This window comes from Mesocricetus auratus, unplaced genomic scaffold, assembly GCF_017639785.1.
Source record: "Mesocricetus auratus isolate SY011 unplaced genomic scaffold, BCM_Maur_2.0 Super-Scaffold_100001, whole genome shotgun sequence".
NCBI lineage: Eukaryota > Metazoa > Chordata > Mammalia > Rodentia > Cricetidae > Mesocricetus > Mesocricetus auratus.
Window position 1 is genome coordinate 15,414,871 of NW_024429187.1, and position 17,792 is coordinate 15,432,662.

General features: G+C 46.4%; 1 long non-coding RNA gene across 1 annotated transcript; it reads right to left on the bottom strand.

Annotated features, from left to right (window-relative positions):
- Positions 1-975: 975 nt before the first annotated feature.
- LOC110341429 lies at positions 976-2,126 on the bottom strand. The gene is made up of 4 exons (XR_002383378.2): positions 2,082-2,126; positions 1,749-1,881; positions 1,262-1,482; positions 976-1,056 (listed from the first exon to the last, which is right to left on the bottom strand). It is a non-coding gene; the product is annotated as an uncharacterized LOC110341429 (long non-coding RNA).
- Between the last annotated feature and the right edge of the window lie 15,666 nt (positions 2,127-17,792).

The window sequence follows — 17,792 nt, forward strand, 5'->3', positions numbered from 1 at the left end:
ACAAAGAACCCGAGGCAGTTGCCTTAAATAGAGGAGAGGTCATGTTTGACCCACAGTTTCAGAGGCTGCCACGGCTGCCTGTGCCTGTTGCTTTGGGTCTATGGCATCTCGTTTGTCTTCCTAGGGGCCTATGGTGGGGAGGACCGATGAACTCATGGAAGCCAGGAAATAGAGAGAGAGAGAGACACCCAGGAAGGGTCTCAGTTCCCATTGTGCCTTTCAATGACCCAAGTTCCTCCCAGAAGACCACGGCCCCTAATTGTTCCACAATTGGGGACCAAGCTGCTAACACATGGGCCTTCCAGGGACATCTTAAATCCAAACTGCAGAGTCCCTATTCCTCCAGGAACAGAGGTGGGCAGGGCAGACTGTTTACTCACCGGTGGCCAGTGATCTGATTAGCTGTATACATGGATTGCAGTTTTTGTGGTAACTTGGAAAGAAGGTGGCCCAGGGAGCTGCTGTCATTGCCTGGGTGTGCTGGGTGGGGAAGCAGGGAGCGTCCCCAGAGAGCGTGGTAGGTAAGGATCCCCTTGCCATTGCATCTTTTTATCTGGGTGTTACTACAATTATGCGTAGTTGTAGAGCTAGGCCAGTCTTCATTTCTCTGGGATCCCCCAGCAGTGACATCCTGAGGGCCTATTTGCAGCTGGCGTGGGGGTGGGGCTGTCTTGTGGGACTTTATTATGCCTGTCAGGCTTACGTGATCTGAGTATAGTTAGTATCAAGCTGAATTGCAGGACACTCGGTTGGCATCAGAGGACTGGAAACTGTTGAACAACAGGATAGAAGCCTCGTGAGATCACCTGAACTCACAGGAATTGGACTTGTGTTGCACAGAGGGTGTGGGGTGTCGTGGATATGAATGACTGAATGTTCAACTCTGGGCTCATAATCATGGAGCTGGCCATATGTCTTGGTTGCTTTTTTTTTTTTTTTTTACTGCTGTGACAAAACACTCTGGCCAAGGCAACCTAACGAGTGAAAGCCTTTAATTGAGCTTTTGACTTCAGAAGGCCAGGCCACGACTGGAGCAGCTTGAAACTCCCATCTAACCTGTAAGTAGGAGGCAGAAAGGATGAAAGTACACTGGGAAGGGGGTCTGCCCCCTAGGGCACCTCCTCCAACAAGGCCACGCCCCTCAATCCTTCCCAAACAGTTCTACCAACCGGAACCAAGTATTCAAAGTGCAAACCAAATCAAACCCTGTGAGCCCAGGGAGCAGGGGCCACACCAGCCTTGCAAGACGTTAGGAACTCACCTTGTGAATCTGAGAAGCGTTAAGAAAAATGACATTCCGGCTTTCCTGTGCAAATTACAACAGTAGACGACAACAGCGGTGATGGCAGCACCGTGGGTATAAGTCGAGGAGGCTGGGTGGACTAGAGGACCAGAGTCAGCTACCCTTGATAGGGGCATCCAGTCAATGCCATGCGAGAGGTGGCCAATGTCACGAGAAGAAACACACCCAGGACACAGGTACTTGATGCAAGAATTTATCAATATAAATAAATGCCCAACAAATCAAACTGTGAGTGACCCAGCCCCTAGGACCCTCTACCAATTTATAGCAAAGCCAGGGAAACAGAGAAACCCAAGTTATTCTTAGAATATGCAATGCAGCTAAGGGCCCTTTTTACTTGGTTTCTTCAACAAATAGATGGCAAGGAGGCAGGAGGGAGGGAGAGGAGGGAGACAAGGAGGAGGAAGAGGAAGACAACTCCTCCTCCGTCAATTTCGGCACTCACCTTATCTGGATAAAGCCAGGAATCTGCTGAAGCCAGGGATCAATGAACAAGAAGGAGAGGTACAGGCTGCTCCCTGTGAGGGAGCCAATGTGGCGAAGGATGAGTCGATGCTGAGTCCTCTTGGGATCAACACCTGCAGAGGTTGGACAGAGAAAGCAGGCAGAGACCCTGCTTGCCTTGTGGCCTTTGGGTCCCAGCCCTTTGCTGCTGACAGAGAGCTCTCTGGATTCTGGCTGTCCCAGGGAAAGGCGCATACCCCTTATGGAGCTGGAGTAATGAGTTCACTAGACCCAAGATAAATGATAAACGGGTGTTTACTGGGGAGCAACTTACACAGAATAATAGAGCACTCCTCTGCCCTTCCTACCGGAAGGCTGACCCAAGCGAAAGACCAGTGCAAGTGAGACCACACCTTACACTTCCCCCTTTCTGCATCAGTCTGCCTGAAGCCACACCCAAAGGGGTGTGGCCGCCGTTACAGGTTCACAGACAGGATGCCTATATACACTTGATGGGGGAAGACTGAAAAGCTGACGTCTGATGGCTGGCACGGCATACCTAACTGGGTCGCCTCTCCGGCGTACGACTCAATGTCCCTGCCGATGCCTGAGAAGGGCTGAAGAAGCTTAGAATGACTTTTGATTTTCTTTCTCGTGTCATGATTCTTTACAGTCATGCTTTAAAGTTTGCTCTTAGTGAAATGTGGGGGCAAAGGCCTATCATCTCAGCATTGGGAGGCAGAGGTAGGAGGATCCAGACTTCATGGTCAGAATAAAGTAGGCTTTCTTCTAAAAAAGAAAAAAGAAAGACTTCATGGTCATCTCTGGCTACATAATGAATTAGAGACCAACCAGGGCTGCATGAGACCCCATGTCAGCCCCACCTTCAAAACCAAACCAAACAGTATTTATCTTTTAGACATAGGGGCCAGAGAAACAAATATTTCCTAGTGAAGTAGTGTCACAGATGGAATTTACTTAAAAATAATACGTGTGTATATGTGTGTGGGGGGATATGAGGCAAAAATAAACTGTAAGTTGGTAATTGTTGAATTTGGTGATGGTGTGTGTACTTTGGCACACTGTTTTCTACACTTTGGATATATCAAGTTTTTCCATAATAAGAAAGGTAAAATAAAGATGATATGATTAAGATTTCCTTTTTTTTTTTTTTTTTTTGGTTTTTCAAGATATCATCTCTCTGTAATGCTTTGGAGACCTCCTAGGACTTGCTCTGTAGACCAGGCTGGCCTTGAACTCACAAGAGATCCGCCTGTCTCTGCCTCCCGAGTGCTGGGGTTAAAGACATGTGCCACTAACGCCCGCCTAAAATTTTCTTAATACAGGTCTGTCAGCAGGCAATAGATGGGCTTCCTGTGAGTAGGTGTCAACACTATTTTAACATGGCCCTTCTTTTCTGTACAAATCTGATTGGGTAGACAGTTGCCTAGCGTCTGAACGTCACAGTGAAGATGGTAAGTGAGCTATGTTACAGAGGGATGAGTTTATGTTGGAATGAAGAACCAACCAGTGCCTTGGAAGCCAGATGTTACTGAGTATCAGACGAGATCACTAGGAAAAGTGCCGTGGTGGTTTTTAAAGTGCAGCTCACATGTGTAAACTCTGACACAAGCAGGCTGGAGACAGTAGTCATCTCACTGCTGTCCATGAGGTTGAGCTGTTTATCTTTTCAACACGGGTTGGCTTTTCTATCTATGAAGTGTGATAAGGAAAAAAGATAATCTTTTTTTCCCCCTTGGAAACAAAAGGTTTGTACATCTAGATGAAGTCAAGTTAAAAAAAAAGCCATTCAGGCAATATCCTATTATGTCCAAATATTCAATTAAATACAAAGTGATTGTCTATGCAGCAGGGTTCCTTCCTTTTCCAAGGTCTGCTTGATGGAATAAATGAACTGGACCCCCCTCAAAAAATAAGCCAAGTTAAAAAATAACAGAGTATTTATGTCCTCATCCTTTCTCTTAAAATGAAATTCTTACCCACAGAATGTTTCCCAGGTATGGTCTCTAATGATCATCTTTTATCTGAATTGAGACATTGTGTCACTGTGAGTGAACCACAGCAAGAATGTGTGTGTGTGTGTGGAGGGGGTGCTGAAATCCTTTGTTTTTAAAGTTTTAATTAAAGCTTGTAATTCACATAGCAATCTCCCTTGTGTATCCCACGTCCATCATTGATAATTGGAAAGTACACAGTACCGTGCAGGCATTGTGTCCTTCCGTGTGGGGACTTGTCTCCACTAGAAGGATAAAGGAACATCTGTTCTAGGCACCACTCCTCCCTGGGGCCTGATTTGGCTCTTTGTTTGGACTAGATTCCTACCAAATTGGGATGTGGGCTCTAAAATCTTCTAATTAACCCTGCTGGGTGTCTTGCCCCATGCACGGTTATGTCTCTCCTTGGCTTCCCATTGGGTCCCCCGTCTCAGGTGTCAGCCAAGACAAGCCGGTGCCCACTGGGAGGCCAGAGGAAACTTTACAGATGTCACAGATTTTCTGAGAAGCTAGGTTCAGTCGTGGCTCTGCAGAGTAAAGGTGTTGATGTCCTGCGTTGGCGTTTGGTTGTCTTGGACTCCCTTCCCCTGGAAGCCCTTGGTGCAGGCGCCGTGGCCTTGTTGGTGCAGTCTCCCGTCCTGTGTGTGTGAGGGTTCTTCCTTATCCTGCCTCTTTCGTTACTCTTCCGCGTTCCCTTGTTTACCTACTTCCTCTCATGCCATAGCCCTTCCCCACCCTGTGTCATGTCGCTAGCTCCCAAGGCTAGACCCAAAGCAAGGCTAGCCCAAAGGATGAAGCTGAAGGACATTGCCCCTTCCAGGGCTTCCTTAGTTTTCCCCTTAAGTCTGTTGTTTGCCCCTCCATTAGTTCCGTAGAGCAGAAGGTTACCTCTTGCTCCTTCTTCCAGAGGGGTTGGAGGAATACAAGCTTTCTTTCTTTTTTAACTCTTTGAGACTTTTATACACGTTATCCGAAGTACTTAACCATATCTATTCCTTGCTCCTCTCATCTGTCTCCCCCCAGGACCCCAGCGCGTCTCCCTCCCAACTCCATGCCCTCCATACTGTTGTATTCTCACCAGTGGCTTCCTTTTAGCATGGCTGTGTCACCCGGAAACTTTGCATTAATTTGTAATTAGTTTTCTACAAGCTCAGGACTCCTGTCAACAGTAGCTGACGTGCTTGCCACAGAATGAGATGACTGCAGACACTCAGGGTTCACAGACCTCAAGAAGGGGAAGGGTGAGAGAAGAGGGAGCCACATGCCCATCAGAGAGGCACGCCCATCAGAGAGACACGCCCATCAGAGAGACTCAGCTCCCTTAGCTAGCCCCCCATCTTGTAGTGTTAGTACCAACTCCCAGAACACTGCCAGTCAGGGACCAATCAGTAGACTGAGTTTCTGTTCCACCTGGTCCTGTCATACTCCAGTCCCAAATAAGCACAGAGGTTTATGTTAATTATAAACTGTTTGACTGATGGCTCAGGCTTCCTACTGGCTGCCTCTTTCCTAATTATAGACCCATAACTATTTTTTTAAATTTAATGTGAAAGTTGTCAGGTTATATTTTATTTTAAAATAAGTAAGTCCAGCTAGAAGTCAATTTTATACATACTCTACCATAGAGATTAGGGTCCCTTACCTTTAAAATATTCCATATCTTTATACTTGTCTCTATCTCCAGAACCCAAGACCCTAACGCTTCATCCTAGCCCTAGGCATGGCTGTTCTTCTGCCTCCACCTTCTCCTCATGCTAGAGATTGGAGTCAGTACCTGACATATGTTAAACACACAGTCTGTAACCATTAATCTATTTCCACATGGCCTTATCTTACTAAAGAATGCCCAGACCTGTTTGTTACTCCTTCGGCGGACACATGACATCTCTCTGACGGCTCACTCTCTACATCCTCTCCCCAGAGTCCTCCTCATCTGGGAGCCCCACCCATACTTCTTACCTGGCTACTGGCCAATCAGTGTTTTACTCATCAACCAATAAGAGAAACATACATACAGAAGGACGTCCTCCCATCAAAGTCTTCAACACGTGACCCTTTTGGGGGACACTTGGTTGTAGCACAAGTTCTAGTTGCTCTTAATAATTAAAACCCAGAGTTGGGTATTCGGAGTGAAAGCTGACAGATCAGAGTCGCAGAGCAGTCAGTCACCAGAGCTCTCCCTCAGACTGTAAAGGGAGAGGAATCTAGCCAGCTGGGAGGTGACTCCCGCGTGTAGTTTTGACCTGTTCACAGCTTTTTCATGAATTCTTGCCCCGTGTTGGCTGCCAATGTGTAATGTGAGTTCTAATTGGTCTTAATAGTAAAAACTCACAGCCAAATGTAGGACAAATGCTGAAAGATCAGAGAGAGAGAGAAGAGCCAGCCACAGGCACTCCCAACCTTGCTCAGTCCTCAGCCGTAAGAAGCCAAGTTCCTGTCTCCTCCCATCTTGTAGTCCTCTCCCTGCCCAGCCATCCCTCTCCCGGTCTGTCTGTACAGACCTCTGGATCTCTATGGTTAGCGAGTGGCTAGCTCTGCCCTCTGATCTTCAGGCAAGCGTTATTCGTTAGACTCTAAACAAGATTTGGCATTCAAGCCATGACACTAGAGGGCTATGGGAGCCTGGGCTATTTGAGAGGCTTGACTGGGCCAGATTGTAACAGGAGTTAATAAAAGAGCCAGAGACCACCAGGTGGTGGTGGCGCACGCCTTTAATCCCAGCACTCGGGAGGCAGGGGCAGGCGGGTCTCTGTGAGTTCGAGGCCGGGCTGGACCGATAGCCTCCGAAGCAATACAGAGAAAGCCTGTCTCGTAAAAACCAAAAAAAAAAAAAAAAAAAAAAAAAAAAAAGACCCAGAGACTGATACTGGGGTTCAGACTTCAAGCTGAAGATCAGAAAAGCAAAGCAGCCGGCCACTAGCCCTCACCTCTAGCCCCTCAGGCTTAAAGGGCTGATCCATGCATGAGCTCTTCAAGTCTCAAACAGCTCCCTCTCCTCAGCATGGCTGGAGAATGAATGCCTCATACTGAATACAGAAGTCCCTGCTTCTATCTTTTATACCCTCTAGCGCTGGGATTAAAGGCATGTGATTCGTTTCTCTTTTAGACTGATTCAATCTCATGTATCCCTGGGTGGCCTTGGACTCAGAGATCCAGCTACCTCTTAATCCTGAGTCTCAGGATTAAAGGTGTGCACCACCACCTCCTAGCTTCTGGTTCCTGGGATTAAAGGTGTGTGCCTGGCTTCTGTGGCTTGTGACTGACTTTGCTTTCTGAATCCTCAGGCAAGCTTTAGTAAATCATAAATATTTACTAACATAAATGATATATCACACACCAGATGGCGAATGCATCAGAATGCTTAGCTAGCCGTGTGCAAGAGCCTTTCAGACATTAACTAATTCAGTCCTCCAAACAGTCAATGGAGAGAGGCAGAGAAGGAAATGGAGGTATGGAGACATTAGTTAGCTTACCCAAGAAGCTGTTACTGTGTAGAGCAGTGTCAGAATCCCAGCCTGGTAGTGTGGGTCAGTGTGTGCTCTGATGCAAGGGGCCATATGTAGTTGGCTCTGTTGACGGGGACGTCCTTCTGCATACATGTTTCTCTTATTGGTTGATGAATATAACACTGTTTGGCCAATAGGGGCAGGAAGATAGGTGGGACTAGGAGATGAGGAGAATTCTGGGAAAGGTAGGCAGAGAGAGACCGAATAGAGACACCATGTAGACCACAAAGGAGTAGCAGGTCCGGGCATTCTCTAGTGAGCCAGGACCACGTGGAAATACATAGATTAATAGAAGTGGGTTGATAATTAAGAGAGAGCTAGCCGGTAAGAAAGCCCCAGCCAGCATCCGACAGTTTTGCAGCTAAGACAGCTTCTGTGTGCTTAGTTGGTGCTGAAGGGCGGTGGGACCTGGTGGGGCAAGAATACCTCACCGACGCTCTGTGTTGTGTATGTGTGAATGGGTGTGCTTGCCTGTGGAGGCCAGAAGGTAATTTCAGGTGTAGTTCCTCAGGTGACATCTACCTTGATTTTTGTGACAAGGTCTCTCACTTAATTAATGGTCATAGAGTCCAGTCATTAAGCTGAGCTGGCCTGTCAGGCAGCACCGGGGACCTGCTTGTCTCCGCGTTTCCAATACTGGAACTGCAAGCATTTGACACCGTATGCACCTTTTACACACGTGTTAAGGCATTGAACTTAGGGCTCTGCAAGGCAAGTGCTGTATCAACGGAACCATCTCCCTGGCCCATCTGGCTCTTTGTACTAAAAAAAAATGCTTAAAGATGTCGATGTTTTAGATCTTATTAGTTTAATGTATGTGAGTTTTGCCCACATGCATGTATGTGTGGCATGTGCATGCCCGGTGCCCTTGGGTGTCAGAAGCGTGTGTCAGATGCCCTGGAACTGGAGTCAGGGATGTTTGTGAACCAAGAAGCAAGAGAAGCGAGTGCTCTTAACTGCTGAGACACACCTCCAACCCCTCGGTGACGAGCGTTTTCTAAAGAAAATGCAGGACTCTGATAGTTTCACCCAGGTTGGAGGGGTTTTAAGTGTCAGTCAATACTCCCCCCCCCACTCGGACTCAGCTTGGGGATCCCGACAAGACCTGTCCCCGTTCAGATGCCACAGCCATGATACAGCTGTCCCTGGCACGCAGGGGCCAGCTGGCGTCTCAGGGAGCTGGCTGCTTGGATGTATTTCCCAAGAACAGTTATTCGAAAGCCCCGGGTTTTATTTTTAGTCCCCCCGCAGATTCCTTCCCCAGAGCACATCTCAGCAATGTCTTCCCCTGACACTCCTCCACCTTTTCAAGAGAGACACTGAGCCCTCTCTCCTCCACACTAGAACGTCTTTGTCGGGAACCACACATGTCGATTTTAAACAGAAAATAATATGAAAACACAGAGATTCCTTTATGCGCCTCCTGCAACCCTCGGCTCCAGCGTCCCTGGATTTACGATGTGCCCGGCGCTTCCCGCCTTCTCAGTGCTGCGCGCTCCCCGCATTTGAAGGAGAAATGATCAAGAGATCTGTGCCGGAGTAAATTTATTCTGTCTCGAGCTGGGCGAGGCTCCAAACAGCCACAGCATGGAAAACATAAATGCCGCCGGCGAGCATCGTTTCCTTCTAAGGTGGGCAGGCGGACATGGCCCCAGAAGAGGGGTCACACCTTGCTACAGGGGTCTTTTGCTCACGGCCGCGAGGCTCTTCAGAGCTGGGAAACGGGATCCATGGAGATGCTATCACCTTGATGGTTAATTGGGGAGAGAAGGCCACTGTGCCCCTCTTAGCACCTTTCCTCTCCTGCCTGAGGAGTGTTCTAGGCTTTGGTGGGGACAGACACTGATGGGGATTCTGTGGTCAGGGCATTGAGGGAACAACAGAGGAGCATGTGAGGGATATCCAGTTATCCTGTTCCTCAGGAAAAACCATGGTGGCTTGCTGGAGGTCGAGGACATTGCCTTCTAGGTATGCTGGGTACACTGGTCTTACTGCTGTCTCCTTCAAAGTATTGAGTCCAAGGGACTGAACTTAGACCAGAGGCCATTGCAGGGTTAGTTGGGGCTCAGTGCATGGATGAAGAATGTGACCCCTCAGCTGACCTCTGCAGTCATGAAATCCCCCTCCACAAGCAGACTTTTAAGCTGTTCTATTAGTGCATATCAACGGCGTGACATAGTGTGGTTTATTATGATGCATTTGATCCTGTGTCCTCTCTCTACCACCTCTCATGGGTTCCAGCCTCTTTCTGAGCCGTTTGATCTTCAAGCCTTAAAAAACAAAAACAAACAAAAACCAGAAGAGGGTTGTGAGCTGCCATGCTGATGCTGGGAATAGGACTGTGGACCTGTAGAGATCAAGTAGGGATGTCCTGAGTGAATGAGTGTATGCCGTTGACATGGGCATGGTCACATCAAGGACCGAAGCCTCAGACCCATGGGTAATGGACAAAGTGGTTTTTCCCCTGGGTGAGGCTCAGAGGGATGGCAAAGCCTGCCTCTGGTCCGAGAGTGACTGTTGATAGTGTGTGTAGAAAATGCCATTTTGGGATCCTCTTCCCTCACATTGAGCTTATAGGGTGCTGTGGCTTCTACATCCGAGAGCCTTGAACCTTGTGTTTCTCTCCTCTCCTTTCCTCTCTCTCTCTCTCTCTCTCTCTCTCTCTCTCTCTCTCTCTCTCTCTCTCTCTCTCTCTCTCTCTCTCTCTGTGTGTGTGTGTGTGCCTATCTGTCTATTTCTGCACTCCCTAATTGCCCTTACTCTTGGTTCTAGAACACAAGCTGTGCAAGGATGAGTTTGGGTCCTTTGCAAGAACAACACATGCTCTTACCTGCTGGGTCATCTCTTCAGCATCCTCTTCATCCATTCATCCCTCAGTGGGACCTAGATCAACTCTATAACTTCAGAGTGATGAGCAGTGCCATAGTAAACAGAGGCCCCCTTTTTGTAATGAGCAATATACCCGGATACTCCCAATTATGCACTAGAGAGTACTTTTATTTTCATTTACTGAGGAACCTCTTTCTTAATTTCCATAGTGTCTAGACTAATTTACATTCCCACCAAGGCTGTGTGAGCATCCATTTCTGCTAGCCTTTTCACAGGATGTGTCTTCTTTTTCCTTGATGTAGTCGAGACGTGATCTCTTCATAGTTTTGATTTACATTTCCCTGGTAGCTAACTAATGTCGGGCACTTTTGAAGTACACATCAGCCATCTGCAGTCATTCTTGCAACTGTCTGTTCAGCTGTTTGCCTGTTTGGGTTGTATTGTTCTTTATGTAGTTTGGACATGAATCCTGTTGAGTGAATGACTGGCGCCCTTTCGTAGTATTCCGTAGATTATCTCTTCACTCTGGTGATTGTTTCCTTTATTATCTAAAGCTTTTTAATTTGATGTAATCTATTTATCCATTCTGTCATTATTCCCTGAGCCATTAGAGTCTTCTTCAGAAAAATCCTTGCATGCGTGTCTCCTCAAAAGTGTGTTCCCTGCTTCCCTTCAGAAGTTTCATGCTTTTTTATTAAGGCCTTTCATTTGTCTCCAGTTGATTTTTGTGTAAGGTAAGAGGTTGTCTTAGTTGGGGTTTCTACCTCTGTGAAGAGACACCATGACCGTGAGAGTTCTTATAAAGGAAATCGCTTAATTGGCTCCCTCACTGTTTCAGAGAGTTAATTCATCATCACCATGGCAGCACATGGCATCATGCAAGCCGACGTGGTGCTGGAGAAGGAGCTGAGAGTTCTACATCTTGATCCACAGGCAAAAGGAAGTGAGCTGTGTCACTGGGTGTAGCTTGAGCATAGGAGACCTCAAAGCCCACCCCCCACAGTGACACACTTCCTCCACTAAGGCCACACCTACTCCAACAAAGCCACATCTCCCGATAGTTCTGCTCCTTATGAGATTGTGTGTGGGGGGGACCAATTACATTCGAACCATCACACAGGTGGCAATTCAGTTTCTCTCTATATACAAATATCCAGTTTTTCCAATACCATTTGCTAAAGAGGCTACATTTTCTCCAGATCTAATTTTGACATCATTGTGAAGAATTGGATGGTGTGGGTTCTCTGCATATGTGTTATGGTTGTGTAGCTTGGTGTTCCTGTGGGTCTCCTAACAGTGGGAGTGGGGGTGTTTCTGACTCTTTTGTTTGCTCTTGGGACCCCCTTTCTCCTACTAGGTTGCCTCATCTAACCCTGCAATGAGGCTTTGTGCCTAGTCTTATTGTAACTTTTTGTTTGTTTTTCGAGACAGGGTTTCTCTGTAGCTTTGGAGGCTGTCCTGGAACGCACTCTGTAGACCAGGCTGGTCTCGAACTCACAGAGATCCTCCTGCCTCTGCCTCCTGAGTGCTGGGATTAAAGGCATGTGCCATCAACACCTGACCTTTATTGTAACTTGTTATGCTGTATTGAGGTGGTATCATTGGAAGGCCTGCTTTTTTATCAAGGAAAACAGGGGAGGAGTGGATTCGGGGGAGAGGCAAGGTGGGAGATACTGGGAGGAGTGGAGGAAGGGGAAACTGGTCAGGATATAGTGTATGAGGGAAGAATTAATTAAAAAAAAGAAAGAAGTGAAGTTTAAAATAGAGGACTAAAAACAAAGAATAGGATAGCTTAACTGAGCGAGTTCATTTGTAGGCTCTATTCCATTCCACTGGCTGCTTCACATGGTGTGTGTGTGTGTGTGTGTGTGTGTGTGTGTGTGTGTGTGTACTGGAACCATGATGGTTTTGCTGTGGTGGCCACGTTTATAATGTGATGTGAGCCTAGTGTTGTGAGATCTCCACCATTGATCTTTGGCCCTCAGGGTTGGTTAGACAATTGAGGGCCTTTGTGCTTCTGTATGAAAAATTTTATAATTTTTTTCTGGGTCTGTCTTTGGAATTATTACTCTATGGAAAGTGCTGAGGGTAGACACCCTTGTCTTTGGATTCTAGAGGACATGCTTTTAGTTGTCCATTTAGTGTAGTGTTGCCTGCAGGGTTGCTATGAATAAATTTTACTATGCTGAAGCATGGTCTTTATGTTTCCATTTTTCAAGAATTTCATAATATTGATATTTTTTTGGATTTATTATCAACGTGTAATATTTATCACTGATTTTTTGTTTGTGACTTGATCAACCTGGTTTTGTTTAAATTTTTATTATTTATCTATTTATTTTTTATTGAGCTATACATCCTCCTCCCCCCCACCTCTCATGCTCCCAAATTACTCAGGAGACCTTGCCTTTTTCCCCTTCCAAGATGCATCCTTGTATGTCTCTCTTAGGGTCCTCTTTGTTACCTAGGTTCTCTGGGGCTGTGGCTTGTAGGCTGATTGTCCTTTGCTTTATGTCTAATATTCATTTATGAGTGAGTGCGTATTATATTTGCTTTCCGGGCCTGGGTTACCTCACTTGGGATAGCTTTTTTGAGTTCTGTCCATTTGCCTGTAAATTTTAGGATGTCATTATTCTTTTACCGCTGGATAGTACTCCATTGTGCATATGTATCAAATTTCCCTTGTCCATTCTTCTGTTGAGGGTTATCTAGGTTGTTTCCAGGTTCTGGCTGTTACAAATAATAATGCTGCTATGAACGTAGTTGAGAAAATGTCCTTGTGGTATGAGTGTGCCTCCTTTGGGTGTGTGCCCAACAGTGGTATTGCTGGGCCTTGAGGTAGATTGATTCCCAGTTTTCTGAGAAACCATCTCTACAAGTTTGCAACCCCACCAGCAATGGAGGAGTGTTCCCCTTACTCCACATCCTTTCCAGCATAAGCTGCCATCAGAGTTTTTGATCTTGGCCATTCTGACAGGTGTAAGATGGAATCTCAGAGTTGTTTTGATTTGCATTTCTCTGATGACTAAGGATGTTGAGCATTTCCTTAAATATCTTTTTGGACATTTGAGATTCCTCTGTAGAGAGTTCTTTGTTTAGATCTGTGACCCATTTTTAAATTGGATTATTTGATATTTTGATGTCTAGTTTCTTGAGTTCTTTGTATATTTTAGAGATCAGCCCTCTGTCAGATGTGGGGTCGGTGAAGATCTTTTCCCATTCTGTGGGCTGCCATTTTGTCTTATTAACCATGTCCTTTGCTTAACAGAAACCTTTCAGTTTCAGGAGGTTCCATTTATTAATTGTTGCTCTCAATGTCTGCGCTCCTGGTGTTATATTTAGGAAGTGGTCTCCTGTGCCAATGTGTTCAAGATTATTTCCCACTTTCTCTTCATATATATATGTATATATACATATATATACACACATATATATTATGTAATTTAATTTAGAAACAAGCTTGTTTCACTTGTCAACCCCAGCTCCCCCTCCCTCCCCTCCTCCCCTGCTCTTCCCACTAGGCCCCCCAGTCCTCCGCCCAATCTCCACTCTGATCCCCAGGGAGGGTGAGGCTCTCCATGGTAGATCTCCAGAGTCTGTCATTTCATCCAAGGCAGGGCCTATGCCCTCCCACAAGAGTCCAGGCTGAGAGAGCATTCCTCATTGTGGGGTGGGCACTCAAAGTCTATTTGTACGCCAGGGATAAATACTACCCAAGGCCCCATAGATTACCTAGGCCTCCCACTTTCTCTTCTATGAGCTTCAGTATGGTTGGTTTTATTTTGAGGTCTTTGATCCATTTGGACTTAAGTTTTGTGCATGGTGATAGACATGGATCTATTTGCTTTCTTCTACATGTGGACATCCAGTTATGCCAGCACCATTTGTTGAAGATGCTTTCTTTCATCCATTGTATATTTTAGCTTCTTTGCCAAAAATCAGGTGTTCATGGGTGTGTGGGTAGGGTCTTCAATTCCATTGGTCCTCTGTCTGTTTTTATGCCAGTACCAAGCTGTTTTTATCACTGTAGCTCTATAGTAGAGTCTGAAGATCCTTTATTATCCAGGATTGTTTTGGCTATCTTGGTTTTTTGTTTTTCCATATGAAGTTGAGTATTTTTCTTTTGAGGTCTGTGAAGAATTGTTCTGGGGTTTTGATGGGGATTGTACTTAATCCATAGATTGCTTTTGGTAAGAGTGCCATATTTACTATGCTAATCAATCTCACCTATCCATTTTCTGATGTCTTCTTCAATTTCTCTCTTCAAAGACTTAAAGTTATTGTTATACAGGTCTTTCACTTCTTTGGTTAGAGTTACCCAAAGATATTTTGTTATTTGCAGCTATTGTAAAGGGTGATGTTTCTCTGATTTCTTTCTCAGCCGGTTTGCCATCTGTATATAGGAGGGCTACTAATTTTTTTTTTAGTTTATCTTGTATCCTGACACATTACTGAAGGTATTTTTCACTTGTAGGAGTTGTCTGGTAGAATTTTTGGGGTTACTTGTGTAAATTGTCATATCATCAGCAAATAGTGAAAATTTGACTTCTTTTCAAATTTGCACCCCCTTGATCTCCTTTTTTTGTCTTAATTGCTCTAGATAGAACTTTGAGTACTATGTTGAATAGATATAGAAAACTGGACAGCCTTGTCTTGTTCCTGATTTCAGTAGGATCATTTTGAGTTTCTCCCCAGTTAGTTTGATGTTGACTTTTGGCTTGCTGTATATTGCCTTTATTATATTTAGGTATGTTCTTTGTATCCCCGATCTGTCCAGGACCTTTATCATAAAGGGGTATTGAATCTTGTTGAAGGCTTTTTCAACATCTAATGAGATGATCATGTGGTTTTTTTCTTTCAGTTTATTTATATGGTGGGTTACATTGGCAGATTTCCTTATGTTGAACCATCCCTGAATCCCTGGAATGAAGCCTACTTGGTCATTGTAGGTGGTTTTTCTGCTGTGTTCATTCCATGCATTCCAAGAACTGCAACATGTGCTCATGTATGTTTCTAATATGTATGTTTCATGTGCTCACGTATGTGTCTAATATGTACGTGTACCATGTCCTCACACTAGAATAAAAACTCCTGGGGGCAGAGGTCATTCTTTGTATTGTTCATGGACATATCCCAAACTCCTAGTGTAGTGGACAGGTTGCCTCACAACATTTGCAGGAACTCAGGACTGTTGAGTTGGTTACTGCTGACTTGTTTGTCAGAACCTTTTACTGTGTTGCAGAATTACAGATATGCTGAGACACTGATACCTCCTCCTCCAGACGCTCAGCTGCCTGGTCCCCAGCTGAGTGTCTGGGGACAATTATTTCCTATTCCAAGCAGCTGGCTCCATTTATTCCAATGTACCTTATAAAATTACCGATTTCTAGGCATGCCAGGACATTAAGAGTCTGGGAAGCCATGCCTCGGTCATGTAGAAATGGGTGTTCCATGCATCCACTTTTCACTTGGTTAGGTGAATGCCTGTGTCGTTCCCCCTCCTTGGTGTCAGTTTTCCCCGCGTTCCATTAGGTGTAATGCCCGTGTCCGTCTCATCTAGACATCGGTATTCCCCATGTTCGGACAAGCATTGGTTCAGGAACAATATCTATTGTTGATCAATGATATATAGCTTTTCAGTTTCAAAATACCAAGAATCTATGTTAAATGAAAGAACGAACAAATATGAATCAGGAGTGTTAGGAAAATGATTCAATGCTTTGAAACGACGCACGGTTTTGAGAGAATACAGAGATCTGAAGGGGGTTCTAGTGGATTCCATCTCGAGTATTTGTGTCTAGTTGCTCTGAACTGGCAGTTCCGCGGAGCAGAAGGAAGTAAGGGGGTGCCAGGGGGCTTTCCTGCAAAGACTCAAAGTCTGGATAACAGGTTCCTCCCTCTCTAAGTCACAAAACCCTTACAGCCCCTCTCAGATTAGCCCTTTTGACTATGCTGGGTCTGTCTGCCCTGGGGAGCCGAGGAAATACTGCAGTGCGGGGCAGATGCGTGGCCTTATCTACATAGCGGGTATGCAGCAAACCAGATCAATACAGGGCCAAGATGCCAGGATCCAGACATTAGAATCAACACTAGCAGAGCCCTGGGAAGCCTGGGAGGAGAGCTCAGGGCCAGGCAAGTCACTTGGCTTGGCTGGGAGTGCCCAGCACCTGGCAAGGAGGGTGAAATCGGAGACGGGAGTTGAAGGAAGCCAGGAAATTCTGGGTTCACGAGGTGAAAGCTAAATGGAGTAGGGAGAGAGGGTCAGGAGAAACCTGCAAAAGGGATGCCCTGCAACCAACACAGTCACTGCAGCCAGAAGCCTCGCGTGCTAGCGTCTCTGGCCAGGGCAGCCCGCAGCACACAGGTTGCAGGGGTGAGCAGGGAAAAGAGGCTGACTCCAGGCTGAAGGCAGAAGCAGGGCCCAAGGGAGGCTCCAGCACTCAGCCTCCCGCTCTGAGAGGGGGTGATGCCATCGTCCTGTTCCCTTTCTGGTGGCTTATGCAGATGCTTTCACCTAGAGATGATATGGGACGCGGGAAACAGGCCCGAAAGCCAAAGAGAGGGTGTGGTTTGAGTTCTTGAAGTCCCTTTACCAGCAGGACCCAGGGCAGGGGGGAGTTAGTGCCTGTCATCTCTGAGAGTCAGGGGGAGGGTGGAGATGTCAGGCACGAAGCCCCAGGTCTCCCCACACCTCCAGAGCATCAGTTCCACCTTTAGCGGCTATGACTCGGCACAGCCAGCCCCGGCTTGCCAGCCGGATACTTTTACTCTGCTGTTGGCTTCCGCCGCCGTCTGTCCCTGTAACTCGGAGTTGGCTCCGGGAAGGGTGTTTTCCAGTCTTTTGGTTTTCTTGCCGATTTTCCCCCCTCCATGTTTTGGATTTTTCCCCCCTTCTAGTTTAATAGCTGTTTCGTTCACTTTGAGGACTGTCCTGTAGAGGCCTTATAAGACCTGCGCATCCGTTTGGTTTGTTTGCGGCTTCTGAGTTTGCCACTTCTTTTAAAGAGCAACGCCCGAGTTCTCCTCAGGCCTCTCACCTCCTCTTGATTCTGTATTTAGGAGGATCCTAAGTGCTGGGAGGTGTCGGGGATTGGCCAGTTGGGGACAGGGGGCTCATGGGTGGTGGCTGTATCATATTTCTTGTATTTTTGTTGTATTTCCCACATCTCTTGGAGTGGGCTCGTCTTTCAGTTTCGACTTCCTGCTTTCCCCAGTATATGTGGGTGTTTGCTTTCTGGGATTAGTGAGAGCTAGCTAGACCAGCTAGACCAGGGGAGACTGAGAGGAGTGATTTATCTTTCCCGGAAGCTGAAACATGGACCAGGGACTGCGCCAAGGCCACACTAGCCCTAACTCTGGTGGTGACGATGACTCAAGGAGACAGAGTTCCTGTCCTGTTCACTCAGAGAAACCGACCTCATTGGGGGTTGTCTGGACCTCCATCCAGGGAGCCAGGATTCTAGCCTAGGTCTGGCCACTCCCAGCATTTCCTGTCTTGACACTGAGAAGAGAGCATTTGGGGGTCCTCACTTTGTCCACTGTGAGATGAAAGGAAGGCTCCGGCTCTTGGAGCTGATGGATGCCTTAAACCCATCTCCTCTGTGTTTTTTTTTTTTTTTGCTTTCCCTCTTGTCTGCTCTGGTAAAGCAGGGTGTAATGGGCCGTCTTGGCTGTCAACTTGGCTGCATCTAGAAT